The sequence below is a fragment of the Ambystoma mexicanum genome, chromosome 6q, assembly GCF_040938575.1.
Source record: "Ambystoma mexicanum isolate Mex_15411 chromosome 6q, UKY_AmexF1_1, whole genome shotgun sequence".
In the NCBI taxonomy this organism is placed as follows: domain Eukaryota; kingdom Metazoa; phylum Chordata; class Amphibia; order Caudata; family Ambystomatidae; genus Ambystoma; species Ambystoma mexicanum.
In genome coordinates this window covers 753,736,465-753,759,992 of record NC_090937.1, presented here as the reverse complement: position 1 = coordinate 753,759,992, position 23,528 = coordinate 753,736,465, and positions in this window count along the sequence as shown.

Genomic DNA, 23,528 nt, shown 5'->3' with positions numbered 1-23,528 from the left:
GTTTGCCCACTGCTTTCTAGGATTTTAAGGTGTGAACAAATTCTCCAACAAGAGACTTTAAGCTCTGAGTCAGGGAAAATGTGGATCTAGACACCTGGATTGTTAGAGTGCCTAATGACCAACATTTATACAACTAATATGAAATGATCTCAAGTTACTAAGTAAACGAAAGCAGATTAAAAAAAGTGTACACATTCTGTATTTAATTTGTGTTGTGTGCAAGATACAATAACTTGTTCAAATACAGTCATGTTACATTTTGTTACCGACAGGTGTTTTGTGCCCTCATAAGCTCTTTTTCAAGGTGTGTGTCATTGGTATGTTTACACATTATGAGTTATTAGGTTTGGGGGTTTCAAGTAAGCAGATATGTGTTCAGGTATTCGTATGTCTAATTTCTGCACACCATAAAATGAAGTATCCCTTAACTTGCTCATTGCTCTGCCACTTATAAGCCATGTTTCTCTCCTTACAGAAGAGTTAAATGGATTATGCGACTCACTGTTTGGTGAGCAACAGGTGATGTCCTGGGCCATGTTCCTTTGCTGTACAAGGAGCATGCGAGCGCACTTTATTTTACTCTACCCCATGCTATGACCACTGACATGAGGTAACCACTTAAAACCCAGTTTTGGATGAGGCATGCCTAGATATAAGGCTTTCCACCAGCCACAATGTCCTGCAGTTTTTGTCCTCAATCTCCCGCCATCAAGGACACATGGGTGCTGCCTGTTGCTTCCATTTGTGCCTGTTCAAAGACTGACAAATGTTCCCCTATACTATGGTTTAAGCCCTTTGGAAGATGGACTCAATGCACAACTCCAAGTCTGGGTGAAACAATAACGACATAGAAAATTAATCATCTCTTGTCTTATAACATTGTTATATAGCCTTGCAACCTATTGGAAGCAAGTTGTTCATTACTTGCTATCAGTGCATTGATTCTGGCACTACCTCCGTCTATAATAACTACATGTAGCTGACCTTTTCTCACAATGTTGCTGCTGTGTGTCTCAGTCTTGAAAGTACAGTTGAAAAACACAGGTTTAGGGCTAAATTACCCAGCAATCATGTACGTGTAGAGTTTCATTGAGAATGGTAGAAATGGATCTATAGTCACTCTTTTTGCTTAACACATGCTTTTACTAATTTGTCAGGTAGGTTTATGTTGCAATTTGTGTGCTTTTTAGTTATTTCGTGAAACGGATAATTGTTTTAGCTCCTTAAAACCATACATAACATATTTATATCCACTATAGATGAGAAGATATGTGATCAAGTGCCTAAAGTGCAGACTGATATCAAATCCCATCTTTCAGAAATGTCTGATCTAGGTCCCACCATTTAATTTCACTGTTCTCTATCTTCCAAAACTTGGATTCCTGATATAGGGTTCCTGTTATTGGAGCAAAGAGGCAGGACAACAGCTATGGGGTTTGTTGTGGGGGGCAGGGATAAGGATGGCAGGTATTGGGTTTTGTTGTGGGGTTTAAGGAGGCAGGATGACAGGTATGGGTTTTGTGTTTGAAGGTGGGGAGTAAGACAGCAAGGTATGCACCTTTTAGTGGTTTGACTCCTGTTTGGCTCTTAGGACCAAGTCAGGCTCCATGGCTCGGCTCTGGCTCAGCTCTACCCATTAATTCTTTGGCTACCCCACCTCGACTCAAAATGAAAGAACCAGAATAGAACCAGAAATCACAGCGGCCGAAATGCTGTTTTACATAGATATGGACAAAGCGCTAAAAAGCCTTCATAAATGTGTTAAGATACCAATGGCAAAAAACATGAACAAGAGTCTAGTTTATATTGAAACAGATGTTGGCAGTAAAATGTAATAAGGCTCTTGTAATTGAATGTTAAGAATATTCATCTGATTGGAGCTTTGGAAGGAAAATTAGATGTTTCTGAAGTTGGGAGCTATGTGCTACCTTTCAACCCTCTTGAGTCACCTCTCCAGCTGTAAGCAGTGTTGCTGAGACACGTCTCATGACCACGCAACTGTTGGGAGCCCGGCCAAAATAGGTAACCAATACACACACCTGAACGACCAGTTGGGCCATGAGCGGGAACTGAGTCACACAGCAGTGGGGCACCGGGGCAGTTAAAGTAGACATTTATTTTCTCTCATCCAACACTAATACTACATTTTAAAATAGTCCTGGCAGTGAAGTTACAGCCATTTTTACAATGAATATTTGTAATCAATAAATGGTTTGCAAAAATTCCACTCACCAATAAATGGTAGTTATGGAATCATGCATCTACTGGTGAGATGTATTTGTTGAAGCAAGCGATTGATCATTACTTTTTGACGAGAGAAACCCATTTCTGCTTCAGATAAGTTATCTTCACCTGCATTTTGCTTTCTGGGAGTGTACTCACTTCCTGGGAGGCTAGTACTCCACCACAACAAGCCTAATGCCTGTTTGGCACCAGGCATTCGAGTTACAAGAAGTTACCAGTATTAACTCTGACTTGCTCTTCTCTTTCCGGGAGTAAGCTAGGGTTACTCTTGCTATCTTCTTTCTGAATTGAATATTCTATTTTCAGCAGTGCCACGTCCAGAGAGAGGCCTGGGGTGGCACGTGCTACCCCTGGAATCTAGTTGGCCAGACCATTACCCTAAACTATGAACATTAACCTTTAAACACATGAATGTAAGACACTAATGTTAGTAACTGAAGTAGATATAGGTAGTGGAGACAAATAGTAAATTCATGCTATTCAGACGTGTGTGTATGTGCGTATGCGCTCATACCTTATGCTACCCCTGCATACGTCAGTGCAGCATTTGGGCCACTCCAGTCAAAAGAGTCTGGACACACCCCCGTTTTTAAGAAGTAAAACCAGAGTAAACCAGAATTACTCAATTAGCCATTGAGATGAAGCTAATGGAAGGAACCATGTTTTTTATTCTTAGCCTGTGAAAATAGGGAAATGCCAGCGAATAAGTCCCTTTTCCATTTCAGTTCATGCATGGAGTGCCTTTCCTGTGAGCGTTGACTATGACCAATAGCCTCAGGGTAAAATGTCATAAATGTAAAAATGAGATATGGCAATGGACAGTGGGCGATGGAGATCCACGCGTGCCTCCGCCAGGTTGTCATAGCTGTACTGAGTATGTCGCGGATTCAATGCGAACCCGAGTCTAAAAGAACATCAGAACAGGGTGTATATGATATACAAAAAGCATGCCTTTAATTCTTAAATGGCAGATTGTCCCACCTCGTGCGGAATGGACAGCAACTCCTCATAGGAGAGACCCAGCCACCTCACACTGGGCATGTGTGCCGATTGCAAAACCGCAGTCAGTGAGCTTTGCTGTCTAAACTCTATTGCTTTATGATTCATGATCTCTGTCTAGAAGTCCTTGACTTGTTTTTATTTAGTGCTTCTCTCTATTATTGCTTCACCTGGTTTGGAACAAAAGGGCAGCTGGTTCAAGCGCAAAACAGAGACTGACACTCCAGGCCACTTCCACAGCACTGCAATTCTCAGGTTCTGATTGCTGCTTTTTTTTTTTTACAAGAAAATACCAGTTAATATACCTGGGGAGAGGAGTGGGTAATATCAAATCATGTCCTTTACTGCACTCTGGGGGTGCCTTTCTGCAACCATGAACTGCTAGAGTATTGCCGCATACAGCAGAACACCACCAAACCGCTGATGTGTGCATGGGACAGCCACAATATAAGTGTGCAATGTCAAAGCGCAGCATAGCTTCAGACTCCAGGCACAACAGGGCTCATTACAAGCATGGTGTTGCGGTACAAAACTATGGCAATGGAGCGGTAATTCTGTTATCATTTATGAAGTGGATTTACCTCCAGCAAGGAAGTAAATCTGACACTTTACTGCTGAAAATCGGCAGAATTTCCGCTTGCTGAAATACTGCAGGAATCCCTATGGAGTCCTATGGGCTCCTATAAATAGAGATTAACTCTGCCTACCACCACTTGTAATCTGGTGGTAAATCCGCTGGATCAAGTGGCGGTAACGGTAAATCCGTTAGGTGATATTTTGGCAGATTTACAACCGAAATACCACCAAACTTGTAATGAGGGCCAAAGAACCAATGGAGTCCACATTGCTGAGATGCACTATTGTGACGTGTAAACGTGTGTGCCAGAGGTTTGGCACAGCTGCAATTATGGATGGAACAGGTGCCTGGGGAAAGAAGATACATTGCTAAAACTATCAATGGAGAGAGCTGATAGCACGAGGCTGCTAATTAATTGTTGAAATTGTATATTAATGGTCCCACTCAGAGACGTTTTTATGGGAGATTCTGATCAATCATCTTATATCTCGTACATTATTTTACTATCTTGTGTGACGTTTGCCTCCTTGCATGCTGATGGCATCGTTTAGCCCATTACTTGATCTTTCTTCTTATGTAGGCCATTTGAGTGGAAGGGGTGGTAGACAGAAGGGAGCAGACCAGATGGAGAGGGACTCGGGGGAAGCATATTTGAAAGTCTGCTTGTTTGACAAAAAAAAAACGCTTTGCATTTTTGTAAACGTCAAAGGTTTTTCTGCACGTTTATAAATGACAATTTGACAAGGCAGTGTTTTGGAAGTATGTAAAGCTCTAAAATACAAAAGGCCAACCCAGATTATCTGTTAAATTACATGATTGGTATGCTGGTACTTATATACTTCTCTTGATGATGGAGAGAATGAAGCTGGAATCATTCTGTGTTACACCCTTCTATAAAATTCTGTTTTAAAAAATGGTCATGTTTGGTAATGTGATTGGTGTACTTTCTAAGTCAGTTTTATAAAATGAGATTATTTTAGTTCATGGTAAGAACTGGTAATGAAAGTGTGCAAATGCAGAAATTGCAGAGTTGGCACAAATACCAGGTTCACCCCTTAACCAGTTTGTGTAATGCTGGGCATCTAATTTAATCTTGTATTGCCTAGCCTCTCGGAATTGCCAGTCCCTAAACCTTTCAAAACTGGCAGCCCTTCAGAGCGATTTTCTTTCTCAGGGTATAATATTCAAAACAGCCTCACTCATGGTTTCACTGGCTATAGTGTTGCTTCACTATAATAGTGAGCATTGATATATTGCACACCACAGGCACATTGTTTGAGCTCTAATTGAAAACCATGTTCCACTTATAAACTCAGTCTGTCTGCATACTGACACATTCCTGATAGCTTCTAATCTGCATCCACTCTCCATGCTATGTTATGTGTATCTTTGTCCTTACTACCAATTGGTCTACTCTATCTATGCTTGAGCACGTTTGCATTATGTGAGGCAGCAAATGTGAGTTCTCTGTCTATTCTGGGTTACATGTACTTTTTACATACAGTCCTTCATTAATGCAACAGGCTGCATACCTTCCTGGATTCTATTAACAAAAAGTCTCCTGTATACATACTAGAACAGAAGTAACCTCTTCGTAGACTGATAATGTTGGCTTTCAAATCGTACTTGAGTATCAGTCTGATTAGAGCAAGAATGAAGAGGGTAAGGGGACTTAAAGGGAGTAAACATCCTTATTTTTAATGCTGTGAGGCAGCATATCAACCTATGGGTTGTGATTGCAGCAGGGGCGTGGGGTTTGGGGGGCGGCAGATATTCTTGATCACTTAATTCCTTTGGTTTGTTGGAGGAGGGCCCCAAAGATGTTAGTGCCCATGGCCCCAATAACGCTTAAAATGGCCTTGTCCCACTTGTCCCACTTGTTGTGGAAAATGATGCTTAGGACATTTTGGATCTGCTTCAATATAACCAATTTGATGTTGCACACACATGTTTGCAGAGAGCACTAGGAGCTTTTGACAATAGCAAGTGCAAACAGTAACAGCAAACATGGAGAAGAAAGTGTGAAGCAAAAAAGGAGGCCATCACAAGTAGATTTGACTTGCTTTTGAGAGAGATAAACTTCTAAAGTGAGCATTTGTTTGGGGTTACTTTACATGTGGCCACTCTGGATAAAGTGTCAAATGTAAAGTATCCAGTACTGCCAGATTAGCGTCAAAGCGACTTTGTTTAGCGTCAAAGAGACTTTGTGCCAAAAAAGTGTACTTTGCTCCACGCTAAGCAACATTTGCTGATTCACAGATCAGACTTTGCGCTGATCCTTTCCACATTGTGCCCTGTACAGAAGGGCCAGCACAAAGAAGTAGAGGGGGGCTGAATATGCAAAAGGCCTCATTAAAAGCGGAAAATGGGGAATAACATGGGCATGGGGAGGGATGGACTGTGCAAATGTAAGACATGCCCCATCAAGTGCAAACATAAGCTTATTTTATTTCTTTTAATTTTTATTATTACTTGAATTTAATCACAAGATAATGATTTTTACAAGATTAGCAGAACCAAACATAGACACCCGGACCCCTCCTCTTGAGGTAGGTACTTCATCGTTTGTTGGTCCACTGGCTAAATATCCATGCAGTCTGGACGAAAATGTACGTGGTTTCTTGAATTGGGCCGTTTTCCGTCGTCTCGTTTGTGGACTGAATTGTCATTTTTAGCGCCAGGTCTATAAATTTCACCGCAGCAATGGTCCATCTTCTGGTTTCCCCAGATATCAGTCTGTTCCAAATAGACTCTAGGTCTGCCGTTCGAGGATCAATAATTAATGATGCCAAATAGATGCTGCGATTCTGGGTTGTCTCAGGGCACATCAGCACGAGATGTTTAAGTGTTTCTTGGGAGTCATGTTTTTTGCACAGACGGCATCCAGTTTCTGCCGATGATGATCTGATTGATGTGATTTCCTGCGTTAGAAGCAAGTTAAGTCTAGCTTTCATGAATAGGGTCCACAATACTTTATTTGGAAACTTAATGCAATAATTTAGCGGTTCTTTGACTTTGTTAAAAGTCGAAGGGAGATGGGTCAGCAGTTTGTTTGCACTTGCTTTCTCGATGGTGGTAATCCAGTCATTCAATTCCATCTTTTTTTTCACTCTTTATGGATTGTGTCTCAGATCCTCCTCTGAACATGCCACCTCGTTCAGTATGTCTTTTTGATGTGCGACCCATGTTTGCAGGCCCTTACATTTTTCGGTCCTCAGTTCTTCCGCGATGATGTTGTAGATAGGTAATGAATCTGCTAACCTAAGCTTATTCACAAATTTCATAACGCTTCCGGGCAAACAACAAAGGACACATATTTTACTGACACATGTCAGCAGGCACAAAGTAGAAATGGCTGATACAATTCTAAGTATAAAAAGCACTATGCAACACTAGCTAAATCTCGTGATCATGCCCAACCCCGCATATCTTGCACTTACACTACCATAAGGAGGAGGAGGAGGGCCAGAATCTATCATACCCGCACAAACATTTTTTGGGATGCCAGATGTGCCGGGTGTGTTATACTCTTGGCGTCTTGTTGTCATGGAGACTGGTCTGTGTGGATATTGGTGCTCGGCACTCGCGAGTTTGCTCATGTTTGGTATATATATATACATATGTGTATATAAATGATTGCACGTGCATTAGGACAGCGATGCGTGCCATGTATAATGAGCATATTGTAATATCAGCGTCTCAGTTGTCATAGAGATGGGCATGTGTTGGCTGTGGAGTGCCTGTGTGCTGTTGTATAGTAAATGTCAGCAAAAGGGTATAGGATAAGTTGTTTAATAGCCTGTAAATGCTGGCCTGGATTAGTTTTAACCCATTGTTGATGGTTTGAAGTTTGTGAACCCGCCACGCTTCTTTATGTAGTAGAGCATTGCTTACGTTGGTGTTGCTTTCTACCCGGTCAACTATCCATCAGTGGATGTCATCCGGATTGTGTTGTAGTTTCATGAAATATATTACCATCGGGCCATGTGTGTTTTTCATCTAATTCTTGAGCGATGCTCACAAATTCTTTTGTTGACCGCTCGTGTTGTTTGACCCACGTATATTAGTCCACATAGGCATTCGATGACATAGATTGTATTTTGCAGTTCGAGAAGTGTCTTAAGGTCTATTCTTTGCCTGCCACTGCAAATGTTTTGATTTTTTTGCTGAACCGGCATAGTGAACATGTGCCACAAGGGTAGTGGCCCATAATTTGTCTTAGGTTCCATAGTGAGTCGTGCATTTCTTTTTTCCCAAATCGTGCATGGGTGAGATGCTCTTCAAATTCTTAGAGTGTTTAAAGCCATCCTTCGCAATGGTTCTTCTGGAATTTTTAGACGACATTGAACTACCCTGGGAAGACCCAATAGACCACCTAGGCATGCATACTAACACACCATTGGAAAGAAACCTCAAACTCAAATTTATACTGATCATACCATAGGACAATTGTATCAATGCTTTCTACAAAGCAGTCATAAAGGACATAGAAGGAAAGATGGACAATGAGCACCCTAACAGAAACACGGGCAATACAAATCTTAATCATAGAGAGCAGACAGCTCTTAATGACATTGCCTCCTACCAGGACATTATAATCAAAGAAGCTGACAAGGGAGGGAATGTTGTTGTGCTAAATAAAACGGACTATATCAGGATGTCTGAGGAACACTTGAATACCACTGAATGCTACAAAGAAAGTAACAGACAATTCATTGCGAAAGTTTGCGACAAAATGAATGACCTAATTATAAAATGGCATGGGAAACAGATGATAAATGATGATGAAAGAGCGTTCTTATGCGCTAACACAAAAGAATACCCATGATCTATTTCCTACCTAAAATACACAGGGAATATGAGACAATCCCGCAAGAAAGACCGATAGTGAGTAGCAATGGATGGAGTACTGAAAATATGTCAACATTTTTAGACACCATCCGGAGACCTGAGGTGTACAAATTAAATTTGAATACAGGAGACCCAATGCATGTACTTGATAACCTTACTAATGTCTCATGGAAGAATAACTACATGCTGGGTACTATGTATGTCAAAGCATGATATACATCTAATGACAATAAACTTGCATTGGACTGCCTTGATTTCACATTTCAAAATGTATCAGCATCGTATTTTCTGTGTGTAGAAATGTTAAAAGAATGAATAGCCTTTGTACTAAAAAGTAATGTGTTCATATTTGATGACAAATTGTACCAGCAAACTAAAGGTATAGCGATGGGAACGAGCTTTGCACCAATGCTGGCTAACCTGTTTGTGGGAGAATTTGAACAAAAACATACCACAAGACATCCTAATCTATCTTAAAGAAGAAGGGATTTAGAACAGAATTGCATGGGCACTTCTTGAGAGAATATTTGAGACCAAGCATCATTCCGGCCGGGCTGGTGATACATAATGAGCCAGGTCTATTCCTGGAGGATGAGGAATACAAAACTGGCTTTAGCAAAATTGCCACAAAATGCAGTAGAGATCTCATGGCCCTAACGATCTCAACAGCACAGAGATTAGCAGTAAAAGTACAAAAGGAAATTGAGACCGATGAATAGAAATTTAAATCTAATCCTCTAATTGTTAACCCAGAGGAGAAATTGAAAAACTCTTTGAAGAATTTAAAACATCTACATTATCAAAAAAAAAAAACACTCAAACAAGACATTCAAGAATTTAGATTGGAGAGAATATACCCATACCTGAGTGCAGAATATTTACAACAAAAAAATCAAGAAATATCACAACAGACTGGACGAAATAGGAGAGGACCTAGGAGGTGGGTCACATTCTCCAACACTAGAATTGACTCTGCAGGGGAAGACCAACATCAATCGGGATCCCAACAAAACTTTAGATCTAGGGGCCAAAGACCTTTTTTAGGGAGAGGCCTGTTCCGAGGCTATCAAGGGGACTTCTACAGTCAGCCATGGGACATATGGGGGTGCCGGAGATGGCAACGACCATGCAGGAGAGGCTACAACCAATAGAAGCCCCTGCTATCCCTTCGGCAACAAATATGGAAGTTCAAACTATTCCAGTCTTTAATTTATCGGATATCATACTGTCCGACCAACAAATTCAACTCCTTACTAAGGGTATCTCTTTCGTCCCCACCAATAGGACGGATTGGTACTCCACGGAAGTGGAGATGAAACAATTCTTCCGGAAAATTAGATTGAGTAACTATTTTCGTGAACAGGGGGAAAGTGAAACCGTAACAGACACAGGACTGAGGGTCCCATCTGCCTTTACTCCATCAGACAACCAGGTGGCGGAGGAAATCATCCTATTTGAGAAATGTGTCCTGAACGATCTAAAAAGACTTCAGAGCACAAATCATCAGGTTAGAAATAACCTTTCTAACGAAGAGAAGAAAGCTCTGGAAGAATTAACATCCAACCCTAATCTGATTATTAAACCTGCAGACAAGGGGAGAGGGATTTTCCTTTTCTCATGGGCGCGTTACAATCGCATGGCCTTGGACCTCTTGGAAGATACCCAAAGCTATTGCCCCTTGAGGAAGGACCCTTCATTAGACATAGAAAAAGAGATCAGGGATGTCACTCAATATGCAGCAGATCGATCATGGATAACTAAGGAAGAACTTGAATATTTAAATCACTCAGAGAAAAGGACTCCCTCCTTCTATAGCCTTCCTAAAATACATAAAGATCAAACACAGCCACCAGGCAGGCCGATTGTGTCTGGTTGTGGTTCCATTTTGGAACCGTTGTGTAAGTTTATAGATCTATTCTTGCAACAAATTAGCAAACAAACTGACACATACTTGAAAGATACTACAGCAACTATAAAAATCTTTGAGGGAGAACCGTTCGATGTAGATCAGGACTTTCTAGTCACGATGGACATTATTGCACTCTATACTAATATCCCTCAGGAGGAGGCAATAGAGATAGTCCATCTCTTTCTTACCCATCAGGCAACCCAACATAGGGTTCCAGCGGCTTTCATAATCGAACTAATGACGATTGCACTAGAAAGGGACTTCTTTGTCTACTCAGGACAGTTCTACCTGCAAACAAGAGGCACGGCAATGGGAGCAGCCTTTGCTCCCAGCCTTGCGATCTTGTTTATGGCGGCCTTCGAGATGAGATATGTCCTCTCAGAAAACAACATCTATAAACCACATATTAGAAAGTGGTATAGATATATTGACGATGTCATTTTCCTTTGGAGAGGCAACATTGAGTCCCTACAGGAATTTGTTGCCTACTTGAACTGCCAACACAACACCATTAAATTCACGATGTTACATTCCAAATCGACAATTAATTTCCTGGATTTATGTATTAACGTGAAAGTTGGACATTTGGCCTGTACTTTATATAAAAAAACTACAGACAGAAATACTTTTCTACACTTTAAGAGCTTTCACCCTAGATCCCTCAAAGAGAATCTGCCATTTAGTCAATTTCTTAGACTTCGAAGAAATTGCACTGAGATTGCTGACTATTACACACATGCTAACAAATTAGCAAGTGATCTAAAGGAACGAGGCTAGCCGAAGAAATTGGTATCCCATGCCCTAAAAAGAGCAAGATTCACGCCCCGAGAAAACCTGCTGGAACCCAACTCGAGAACACAAAATCAGGATCGCATAACATGTGTCACTACTTATAGTACACAATCATTTGCAATCAAGAAGACACTTTTGAAATATTGGTCAATGGTGAGTAACTGTCTCCAAGATAAAGGCAAACCTTTGTTTGCATTTAAAAGATCGAGAAGCTTGAGTGACAAACTGGTGCATTCGACTAGCCACGGCAAACCCAACACAAGTCACAGAATTCTTAGACCTTTTTTAGGACACTTCCCTTGTGGAAACTGCCGGGCATGCAAATATACAAAGAAAATGTCCAATTTCAAAATTCAGGAGAGAATATGGGACATACGCTTTCTGTCGAATTGCAAAACAGCCAATGCCCTTTATTGCATCCAATGTCCATGTGGACTGAGATATGTGGGTCAGACCACAAGACCAGTCCACATAAGGATCAATGAACATCGATCCAGGATTAAGTGCAAGAATCACCAAGCGCCAATGGTGTCTCACTATGTGGCCTTTGCCCATACGTCTGAGGACATTCAATGGTGGATATTGGACAGTGTGAAAAATAGTTCCAATCCTAAGAGAGCATTGGATGACAAAGAGTCTAGATGGATCCATCGACTGCGAACTCTTGATAAACTGAGAGGACTTAATGAGGAAACTCCCTCCTATCAATTTTTATATGATTTTGGGTACCCCCTAAATTCATTCCCCACCTTGTCGTGGGCCACTTCGATGCCCAGTCCTATCTCCCCATTTTGACGCTGTTCCCAGTCATTGTCCCCCCCAGGTCGCTGTCCTCAAGATAGGATCTGGTTCTCCATTTGACTCTACGTGGCTCCAGTAGTGCCTTTCCCAGACTCCCTGTTTAGATGTCCAACCTACCATGTTTTTGCAGCACATCAGATTGGACATGTTATTATCAACTGTTACTGCAGGTCGGACATGTTATAGTCAGCATGAGTTTATCCATCTTCCGTTCTAGCTCAGACGGCATTAGTACTGGCCCTGGACCCTCCCCTCCTAGCTCTGTCAAACTATTAGATAGTTCATCTACTCCCTCTTCGGTCTCAGAGGGTTAGCAACACTATGAGACTAGGCTCTGCCCGTTTCATGCGGTCTCTCCCTTCTTTTTTCCTCCTTGTGTTACCAACAATGACTGCAAAGTGCTTATAGAAGCCCCTTAGAAGTAATAGCACTAATTCATCCAGGCAGCTACAACACAGATCACACGGCTTTCTGCCCGAGATGTGAATTACTTTTCTATTTTGAATTAAGTGACCTATTTGACCGCTGTGCTACAATTATATGCAGGGTGCTATTCTCCCTTTTGGCTACTACCACAACAATGGCGCACTTTCGGGCACTCGGACTGTATTACCAGTCTCGAATTACGTGAGCAACGTGGACACTCAGCCGCACGCCACACAACTCGATGATTTCACATCAACGCGATTGCAACCAGGGCACGCTTTACCCAACCAGGGTTGCATTACTTAACTTTGGACACCATAGCTGTGAGGACTTTTTAGCCACGCACAGCTCAACTGGTGAGACTGTTAGAACTGCACGACGATGGCACACGCCGTTTTCTATTCCGGAATACTCACATGACAGCCCTGCAGTGTAGACCTGAGTTTCCTTCTCTCATGGGATCCGGGTGAGTACACACTTGCTGCTGCTGCTCCCTGCTGTTCCCAGCCCACACTATAGTTGTGGGCATCATAAAGAGAGGACGTTGCCTTAATATACTATCCTGGCATTTGTCTTCCTCCATTTTCAGATGCATATATTCAAGATGAGTAATTAGCGATCTAATAGCTAAGTGCATACATGAACACGCGCTATTTTCAATGACCAGCCTATACCACGGCTTCAGGTACAGCCTCTTCTTTTATTACATTAATTGTTTAGTTTCTATATACTGTTTACCATTCAGGTTTTAGGAACATGAAGTTAGAGAGCTTGACACATTTTGCGGTTTGAATTCTTGTTTCCCTTTTAGAAAAGTGGTGTGCGTATACACCATATTGGGCCCACTGCACCCCAGTGCCATCAAGCTAGCCAATACCACAGAATTCCAATCCAGCAAAGCTGTGATTTGCTTCCAGGCACTCCTCCCATTATCCCATCTGAGGTAGATTTACCCCCCTTGGTGTCGGGCACACTACTCAGATCTGGTGTTGTTTTTACACCGTTAACTCCTTAGGTTTCCCTGCTTGTATCCACCAAGATGCCCTGCTCTATATATACAATTTGTTTCTCTGCCATTTTTCCAACACAGCTTTTCTTGGCTTAAGTCAACTATGCACAGATTGAATTACTTCTTATTCTTTGGATTATGTGCACACACTTCTGCCAGAAGCAACACTCTCTAGAACTTGGCGTTTGACTGGCTTTGGGTGTTCACCTCCACTTTCCTTCTCTATCCCTAGTTGAGGCATTGATCACTTTGTTCACGACTTGCTTCTTTTCTTTTATATTTACTTCCGATAGGAACTGGAATGTTTTTAATCTTTCAACAGCCATCTATGGGTGGCCTTTTAACCTTAATTTTTGCCCCCCCCCTTCCTTTTCTGTTTATTTCCATAGGGGTTAAAAACCGTACACATCTGACCTTTGGTTCTGAGGAAGGAGTTTTCTGTTTAATCTCCACGCCGAAACGTATTTGACCACACCTGACTGACCTTCTTTGGCTGACAGTGGTGGCCACTGCGCCTACATGTGTTAGGCCTGTCCATATATGCGTAGACCTGAGCAGCACTGTAAGAAGCGGTTGGCAAGTGTGAATGTACAAACCAAGTTTACACTAGCCATATATTTTCAAACCCTACAAGGAATTATAATTGTCTTTTCTTTCCCTGGGTACCCTTGGAATGTACACATGTGGACTTCCATAACTAAAATAGGGTGAAAACTGAATAATCTTATAATATCTTTCTGCTATAAGGATAGAATTTATGTCCTGTGATACTCAGAACGTCTGTTTAAATGCTAAGTCTTTTTTTCATTGGTCTGGCTTTTTGAATTGTTTAAATATTTGTATATTTTCTTTACTTTATTTGTTCTCAATTATTTTTGTCTTTTATGGTGTATGATCTATTCAGATGCTGATAATATGATTGAAATATGGAAGGTATTCAAAATTGAGCCCGTTTCTAGATAACATTTTGTAAAATGGTATTGAGGCTCATGCACAAAAGATTGTTTTATGTTTTCCATTAAAATAACGAGAAATATTGTTTTGTCCATGATCAAGATCCTGTATCGAGTCAAATGTAAATATTAAAGCAATGATCCTCTGATAACATTAATGACACGATCATATGCAAATAAGAGGTTAAACACACATAGATAGAGAAAATCAGGACACCGTCTGGAATTATGGAGTAGTGTATCCAGTCAAGAGTGATCTTTCCTTTTTCTTTTTCTTTTCTCTTTTTGGAAATTGTTTTGTGCTAGACTTGTTAATATACCATCTGGAATTAAGGAGCAACATATCCAGTCTGTGGTAATCCTTGTTCACAACAGTCTTGTACAAAAATTGAGGTTAGAGAAAATAAGGTGAGTACCGGTAATGGATATACCGCATCACCATTACTTTATACCCTGTGGGGACATTATTTTTTGATCCTAATCTATCTGAACATGTTGTTGAATGGCTAAAATATAATGATCATGTGTTCATTATATGGAAAGGTGATGCCAAACAATTTGATGAATACTGTGAATTCCTAAACACTAACACATTTGGACTCACCTTCACTCTAGAGAAAAGCACAGACAAAATCAACTTCCTAGATGTATGTATTTTCATCGAAGAAGGAAGAATTCAAACTGGAACCTATTGTAAAAAGACAGAGGCCAATGCTACACTACACGCGACAAGTTCACAGCTGAAAAACACTATAAACAACAAACCCTCAGGGGAATTTACTAAAGCTAGGAGAAACTCTAGCACAAACACAACATACAGGAAAGAGTGTGAGGCCATTGAAAATAGATTCCTCAGCAATGGGTACTCACACCAATGCACCAACAAAGCCAAAGAAAAAGTAACAGCACGGAACAGAGAGGAACTCTTGACACCAAAAGTTATGAACAAGGAATCCTGTGGATGATGTCCTATTATTCCTTAAAGACACGACACACTATCTTCTCGGGGTCATCACATTATTGGATACATTTGCGGAGGTCTCGGGATTTCATATTAATTATGCTAAATTTAAAGCACTTAACATCACGGAGGACCCCGCATGGGTAGGGGATTGGAGCGCATGCCAACCGCTAAAATGGGAACAGAAGACAATAGAATATCTGGATGCAACTCAGGTTTGACACTGGGAGACTTTTATTCAGGCGGGCACCCATTGATGTTCGAATATTGTAAAAATAAATTTGAGATCCCAGAAAGTTAACGGTTTCATTATGCACAGATAAGACATTGGATCTCAAACAAAACAGTTTAAGAGAGAGCCAATAGAAATCCACTAGCGCTGGAACTCACAATAAAAGATGGTACTTTGTGAAAGGAGTCTCAAGGCTATACCGGTTGCTAGATAGGTCAATACCGGGAGAGGTCCTTCCGTATATGTTAAAGTGGGAACAAGATGTCGGGAACCAATCATGGAAGAAATGTGGGACCAGATTTGGTGCCGGGCACTGAAAGGCTCCAAAAGTACAGCAATCAAGGGAGCAGCTTACAAGATATGCTTTGGGTGGTACATGACGCTGCAGTGCCTACATGCTATCAACCCAGACTATCCTTTAACATGCTGGCAGGGGTGTGGACTGTCTGGGGACCTGATACACATGTGGTGGGCATGCCCTTTGGTGGAGGTGTACTGGAAAGAAATCCTTAGCCATATAAGAGATATTACAAAGGTACAACTTCCCTTCAAACCTGCAGTGATACTATTGGGGGCCACAGCAGAGGGCAGCTATGCCGCCACAGGAAATAATGCCATGCTTATTACCCATATGTTGAGCGGCCAGGATCATGCTAGCGCATGCTTGGTAGAAAGAGCAGGGGCCAATGGTAGCTATGCGGTGGGTGAGGCTATGAGGAGTGATGGCTTTGGCTAATGGCTCATATCAAAGGTTCATGTCGGCTTGGCTCCCATTTCATGAATTTGTTGCAGAAAGGGAGCAGGTTTACTTTAGGCCAGCAGTACTTATAGGAATGTGTTCTCTTCAACCTACGTTAAGAAGATAAAGGTTGAAGGGGGGGAGGGGAAGGGAAATTGATGGGAGTTACACAAATTCGAGTATAACCGAGTTTGGACATTGCAAGAGTGGAACTGAAACATACTAATGCATATGAGACAATACACGTCCTGAATTTTAATTGTGCCTTATTTCTAATAAATAAAGTTGTTAAAAAAAAGAAACAAGGGCCCTCATTAGGACCCTGGCGCTAAGTGTTTAACGGCGCCGTAAAAGGCTGCGGCGCCGTTAAACACAAACAGGCCGATTCATGAAATGAATGTGTGCTGAAAAAACGGTGCACACATGCGAAAACGTGCGATTCGCAGTGAAATAGCGAAAATCGCAGTGCATAGGTCATCGAACGCTGTGCAATAAGGCCACAGCGAATTCGCACATAGCGCGGCGCACATAACAAAAGTAGGCGTAACACGGGGCGTTACACGCAGAATGGGGAACAACTCGTGAAAATGTGGGCGTCACGGGGAAGTACAGGAGGCAAGTGCGCGGAATGCCCACACGCTCGCCTACAACACATATTCATGGAATGGAATAGGGAAAAACAGCGCACGGCCAAAGACACGCACAGGCCCATACATGTCCGCCAAACGAAAGCAGGCGGTAGCGTCCCTGCGCAGGAAAAAAATGTGAGCCAAAGTTCTACACGCGCAAGAAGTTCCACACGCGATCGGGCCTGGGGGAGCGTGTGCGTGTATTTCAGAGGTGCACGAGAAGTTCCACATGCGATCGGGCCTGGGGGAGCGTGTGCATGTATTTCAGGGGTGTGCGCGAAGTTTTAGACGTGATTGGCCAGTGCACATGTATTTCAGGGGTGCGCGAGAAGTTCCACACGCGATTGGGCCTGGGGGAGCGTGTGCGTGTATTTCAGGGGTGCGCGAGAAGTTTTACACGCGAATGGCCTGGGTGTGTGTATTTCAGGGGTGCGCGAGAAGTTCCACACGCATTGGCCTGAGCGCGTGTATTTCAGAGGTGCGCGAGAAGTTCCACACGCGATTGGCCTGGGCGCGTGTATTTGAGAGGTGCGCGAGAAGTTTCACACGCGATTGGCCTGTGCGCGTGTATTTCAGGGGTGCGCGAGAAGTTCCACACTCGATCGGGCCTGGGGGAGCGTGTGCGTGTATTTCAGAGGTGCGCGAGAAGTTTCAACAGGCGATTGGCCTGGGCGCGTGTATTTCAGAGGTGCGCTAGAAGTTTCACACGCGATCGGGCCTGGGGGAGCGTGTGCGTGTATTTCAGGGGTGCGCCAGAAGTTCCACATGCGATCGGGCCTGGGGGAGCGTGTGCGTGTATTTCAGAGGTGCGCGAGAAGTTCCACACGCGATTGGCCTGGGCGCGTGTATTTCAGGGGTGCGCAAGAAGTTCCACACGCGATCGGGCCTGGGGGAGCGTGTGCGTGTATTTCAGAGGTGCGTGAGAAGTTTCACACGCGATTGGCCTGGGCGCGTGTATTTCAGAGTTGCGCGAGAAGTTTCACACGCGATCGGGCTTGGGGGAGCGTGTGTGTGTATTTCAGGGGTGCGCGAGAAGTTCCACACGCGATCGGGCCTGGGGGAGCATGTGCGTGTATTTTAGAGGTGCGCGAGAAGTTCCACACGCGATTGGCCTGAGCGCGTGTATTTCAGGGGTGCGCGAGAAGTTCCACACGCGATTGGCCTGGGCGCGTGTATTTCAGAGGTGTGCGAGAAGTTCCACACGCGATCGGGCCTGGGGGAGCATGTGCGTGTATTTCAGGGGTGCGTGAGAAGTTTTACACGCGAATGGCCTGGGTGCGTGTATTTCAGGGGTGCGCGAGAAGTTCCACATGCGATTGGCCTGGGCGCGTGTATTTCAGAGGTGCGTGAGAATTTCCACACGCGATTGGCCTAGGCGCGTGTAGTTCAGAGGTGCGCGAGAAGTTTCACACGCGATTGGCCTGGGCGCGTGTATTTCAGAGGTGCGCGAGAAGTTTCACACGCAATTGGCCTTTGTGCGTGCATTTCAGGGGTGCGCGAGAAGTTCCACACGTGATCGGTCCTGGGGGAGCGTGTGCGTGTATTTCAGAGGTGCGCAAGAAGTTTCACACGCGATTGTCCTGGGCGCGTGTATTTCAGAGGTGCGCGAGAAGTTTCACACGCGATCGGGCCTGGGGGAGCGTGTGCGTGTATTTCAGGGGTGCGCGACAAGGTCCACACGCGATCGGGCCTGGGGGAGCGTGTCCGTGTATTTCAGAGGTGCGCGAGAAGTTCCACACGCGATTGGCCTGGGCGCGTGTATTTCAGGGGTGCGCGAGAAGTTCCACACGCGATCGGGCCTGGGGGAGCATGTGCGTGTATTTCAGAGGTGCGCGAGAAGTTTCACACGCGATTGGCCGGGGCGCGTGTATTTCAGAGGTGCGCGAGAAGTTTCACACGCGATCGGGCCTGGGTGAGCGTGTGCGTGTATTTCAGGGGTGCGCGAGAAGTTCCACACGCGATCGGGCCTGGGGGAGCGTGTGCGTGTATTTCAGAGGTGCACGAGAAGTTCCACACGCGATTGGCCTGGGCGCGTGTATTTCAGGGGTGCGCGAGAAGTTCCACACGCGATTGGCCTGGGCGTGTGTATTTCAGAGGTGCGCGAGAAGTTCCACACGCGATCGGGCCTGGGGGAGCGTGTGCGTGTATTTCAGGGGTGCGCGAGAAGTTTTACACGCGAATGGCCTGGGTGCGTGTATTTCAGGGGTGCGCGAGAAGATCCACACGCGATTGGCCTGGGTGCGTGTCGTTCAGAGGTGCGCGAGAAGTTTCACACACGATTGGCCTGTGCGCGTGTATTTCAGGGGTGTGCGAGAAGTTCCACACGCGATCGGGCCTGTGGGAGCGTGTGCGTGTATTTCAGAGGTGCACGAGAAGTTCCACACGCGATTGGCCTGGGCGCGTGTATTTCAGGGGTGCGCGAGAAGTTCCACACGCGATTGGCCTGGGCACGTGTATTTCAGAGGTGCGCGAGAAGTTCCACACGCGATCAGGCCTGGGGGAGCGTGTGCGTGTATTTCAGGGGTGTGCGAAAAGATTTACACGCGAATGGCCTGGGTGCGTGTATTTCAGGGGTGCGCGAGAAGATCCACACGCGATTGGCCTGGGCGCGTGTCGTTCAGAGGTGCGCGAGAAGTTTCACACGCAATTGGCATGTGCGCGTGTATTTCAGGGGTGTGCGAGAAGTTCCACACGCGATCGGGCCTGTGGGAGCGTGTGCGTGTATTTCAGAGGTGCGTGAGAAGTTCCACACGCGATCGGGCCTGGGGGAGCGGGGTACCACTCACCGTCTGCCTTGCGTGTAGAAGAACGCGTAGCCAACACCCACCCGCTGTAAAGTAATAGCGTGTGAAGCCCAACGCCTGCAAAACACACGCACCGCACCCCACGAAAAGCAATGCCCGTGCGTGATACGTCACAGACGCGCATACGCGCTAAGGGCCTTTGGTCCAATGGAATTGCGTATGCGTGCTGACGCGCTTACGCGCTAAGGGCCTTTCCTCGAATTACACGCTGACGTGCAGAATTTTTACGTGCCAAATCACTCCGTATGAAGCGGGCCACGCGTAAGCACACGGAAGACCACGCTCCTGCCCAAAAGGCCGAATTACTGCCCCCCAGAGCCCCGAGCAGCCTCCCACGAGCCATCTGCTGCTGCCTGCCTGCCTGCTGCCACCGTGCCCTGCCATTTGGTGCCTGCACATCAGCCATCTGCAGGGGTCCAGTTGCTGTGTCCACCCCTGCTGGAACAGAACACTCCCGACTGGGATACCATCGCTCCACAGCCCAGCCCCAGGACCCAGTTGCCCACCCACGCCTGCCTCGGGGGTCGCCATGTCGGGGCAAACACCATCCGAGAGAACTGGCGACCCCCAGCCAGAGGGGCTGAGGGCCACCAGCTTCAGTCAGAAGGAAGTTGGTGTCCCGGTGGAGCTTGTCCTGGGGCATTATGATGCCCTCTTCGGATCACCACGCGCCGACAAGGAAGGACGGGACAGGATCTGGGACGACTTTGTGGTTGCCGTCAACGCAGAGGGGGTGGCAACCCGCAACATCAAGCAAGTCAAGAAGCGCTGGGAGGACTTGAGGTCCAGGACCCTCATAAAGGCCCTGCGCCTCGTGGAGGGGGGCCGGGGCAGCATGAGTTCCATCCAGTTGAGGGTCCTGGAACGCGTACGCCCAGCGCTCCATACCCAGATTCTTGAGAGGCAGACTGGTCTGGAGTCGAGCGGTAAGTGGCCAAGCATTGCTGTGTGAGACAGGGCATGTTGCAGTGTGCTGGTTGTCTGATACTTGCCTGTATGTGTGACATAGGCCATGTACACGTGTGTGTGTGCAGGGACATCATGGTCATGCATGTGAGACCAGTAATGTGTGAAGCACACGGTTGGTGTATGTGTTTAAATGCAACATGGGGAGCCCTATGCGCAGGGGAGTTGCTAGGTCTGGAAAAGACCCGGGGCTAAGCTGATGTTGGAACTGTTGGGACTGGGGGCTAGCTAGTCTTTTGGCTGTAGCTCCTGAGATTCTATCAGGGGCTACAACCAAAAGATCAGGGGCTATAGCCCCCTTAGCCCCCCTAGCAACACCCCTGCCTATGCGGAATGGACACATGAGAGCATGCCAGTGTCTGTTCCTGGACATGGCTGGGGGTGAGGGATGGGTGCTGATGCCATGTACATGTATGGTGTCCATGTCTGTGTTTCTGACCTGCATGTCTGTGACTTGTGAATGCCATGGATGCATGACACATGTCTGTGACAATGTTCAGAATCACTGATGCAGCCTAGTTATCCTTGCATCCACTGTGTCTGGGGTGTACGAGTCCAGATGGATGAAAGTACGTTGAAGTGTGTGCATGTGATAGGCATGACCCATGATGCATGTGAGTCCAAAAACAACATTGTATGCTTCAAGAGTCTCTTGGACATGTTTGCTTATGTCCATAGCATGCGCCATGCCTGTTACTGCATGTGTTTTGCCTGCACTGACCCATGTGTTGTGGAGGGACATGATGGAAGTGATCTTTGACAGTGCCACTCATCTGCTATTGCTTCCTGTCTAGGGGACCATTGTACAGTACCCTGATGCTTGTGTTCTATGTCTCCCTCTACACAGCGCAAAGTGAAGAAGAGGGCGGAGACGGCACTGTGGAGCTAAGTGGCTGGGATGCCCCCACGGCTGCAGCGGAAGGGGTGGGTGAGCCCCCACAGGGGCTTGCAACGGCGGAAGACGGTGTGGAGCCATCCAGGTTGGTGGTTTCCACAGAGGAGGAGGAGGCCGCTACTGAGCCGCACATGGGGCCTGGTGGGGGCATCCCTGCTGGTGCAAGTGGTGAAGTCCAGGGGCAGGGGCAGGAGCCAGCACAGGTCGCCGTGGAGGTGCCCGTGCATGTTACTGTCCCTGACACTGTGACTGCACCACCATGCACCAGCAGGGATGCCCCATCCCAGGCCCGTCCGCAGGTAGGGGGGATGTCCATGTCATCTGACTCCCCTCCACCTGCGGACGAGGGGACCCCTGGCGTATGGAGAAGGTCCTGATTGGTGTCGCGTTGCGCACGGCTGTCATTCGTGATGAGGTGCGTGCTTCCCGGGGGGAGCACGCACGTCATCACGAAGAGCACCGTGCCAACGTGGCCCAGTTGGGAGCGGTCATGGTCGGGGGTCTCGCACATGTGTCGGGCACTCTGCTGACCCTCTCCTCCTCTGTGGAGGCTATGCGCCAGTCGTACTCCATGCCGTCTTCTGGCCCAGATGCCACCAGGGCCCCCTGTGGACCTGCCCCGACCAATGCAGCCACCTCAGTGGGGATCCCATCCCTGCCGCGGTCGGGAGTCGGAGGTCCAGCAGGGGTGGACACACCAGCAACTGGACCCCAGCAGATGGAGGATGTGACGGCATTATCGGGCAGGGCACGTGCACGACGGCGTTGGTGGATTCCATCAGCCTGGATGCCGTCGTGCTGGCACAGGCAGTTGCATCGGAGGCAGCGGCAGGCTCGACGTAGGAGGCATCATGGCTCGGGGCCATCAACATCAGGTGTGCAGGCATCGGCCGGAGGGCAGGAGAACCCTGGAATGGGAGTGGCTTCCGTGTGGGAGCGTTTGGGCCAGCAGATAGGTGCAGAGCAGCAGCGGGCAGAGGAGGAACGGCTCACAATGGTCAGGGCAGAGAACTCCATGCGGAGGGCGCTGAGGCTGGCTGAGTGCCTCGAGGGTCTTCGCAGGGAGTTGGAGCTGGACACTGCCTTATCCCTGCGAGACCTCGGGGCCAGGGAACATGCCCGCTTCCAAGCCATTGAACAGGAGTTCGATGATGCCCTGGCCCATGACAACAACCAGTGAGCCGTCGGACTAGCCCGCTGCCCTTGTAAATAGTTATGTAGTTAGTGTTAGGTTTCCTTTGCTTTTTTATTTATTTTGGACCTTTTGGACAATGGAACACATTTTTGTATATAGTTTTTTTATTAGGTAATATTTTTATATAGGTTTCATTTCTTCAGTTGGGATCATGGACCCTGGATTGTTTATCTGTATATAGTTGACTGTTGGATTTTAGTTTTTTTTTGGATTTACCCATGGAGCAATGGTTTTCGGTTTTGTTTTTACCTTGGATTTACTTTCTTGAACTGTGACTTTGGACACCTTTCCTTTGGATTATGATTTGTCGTTTTTCATTATTTCACGGACATGCTGCTTTTGGTTTTTGATTCCCATTGTCATTTGTTTATTTTTAATTCCATTTATGCTGTTTTTAATACATTTTTTTCATCAAACTTCAATGTGTAGTATCATCTCATTGGTATCATGCATATCATGATATGGGTTTTGAGATTCACTGACACCCATTGCGTGTATGTGAGGGACATGTGTTAATTTCCAAACTTGCAATTGGGGTTCTATCAT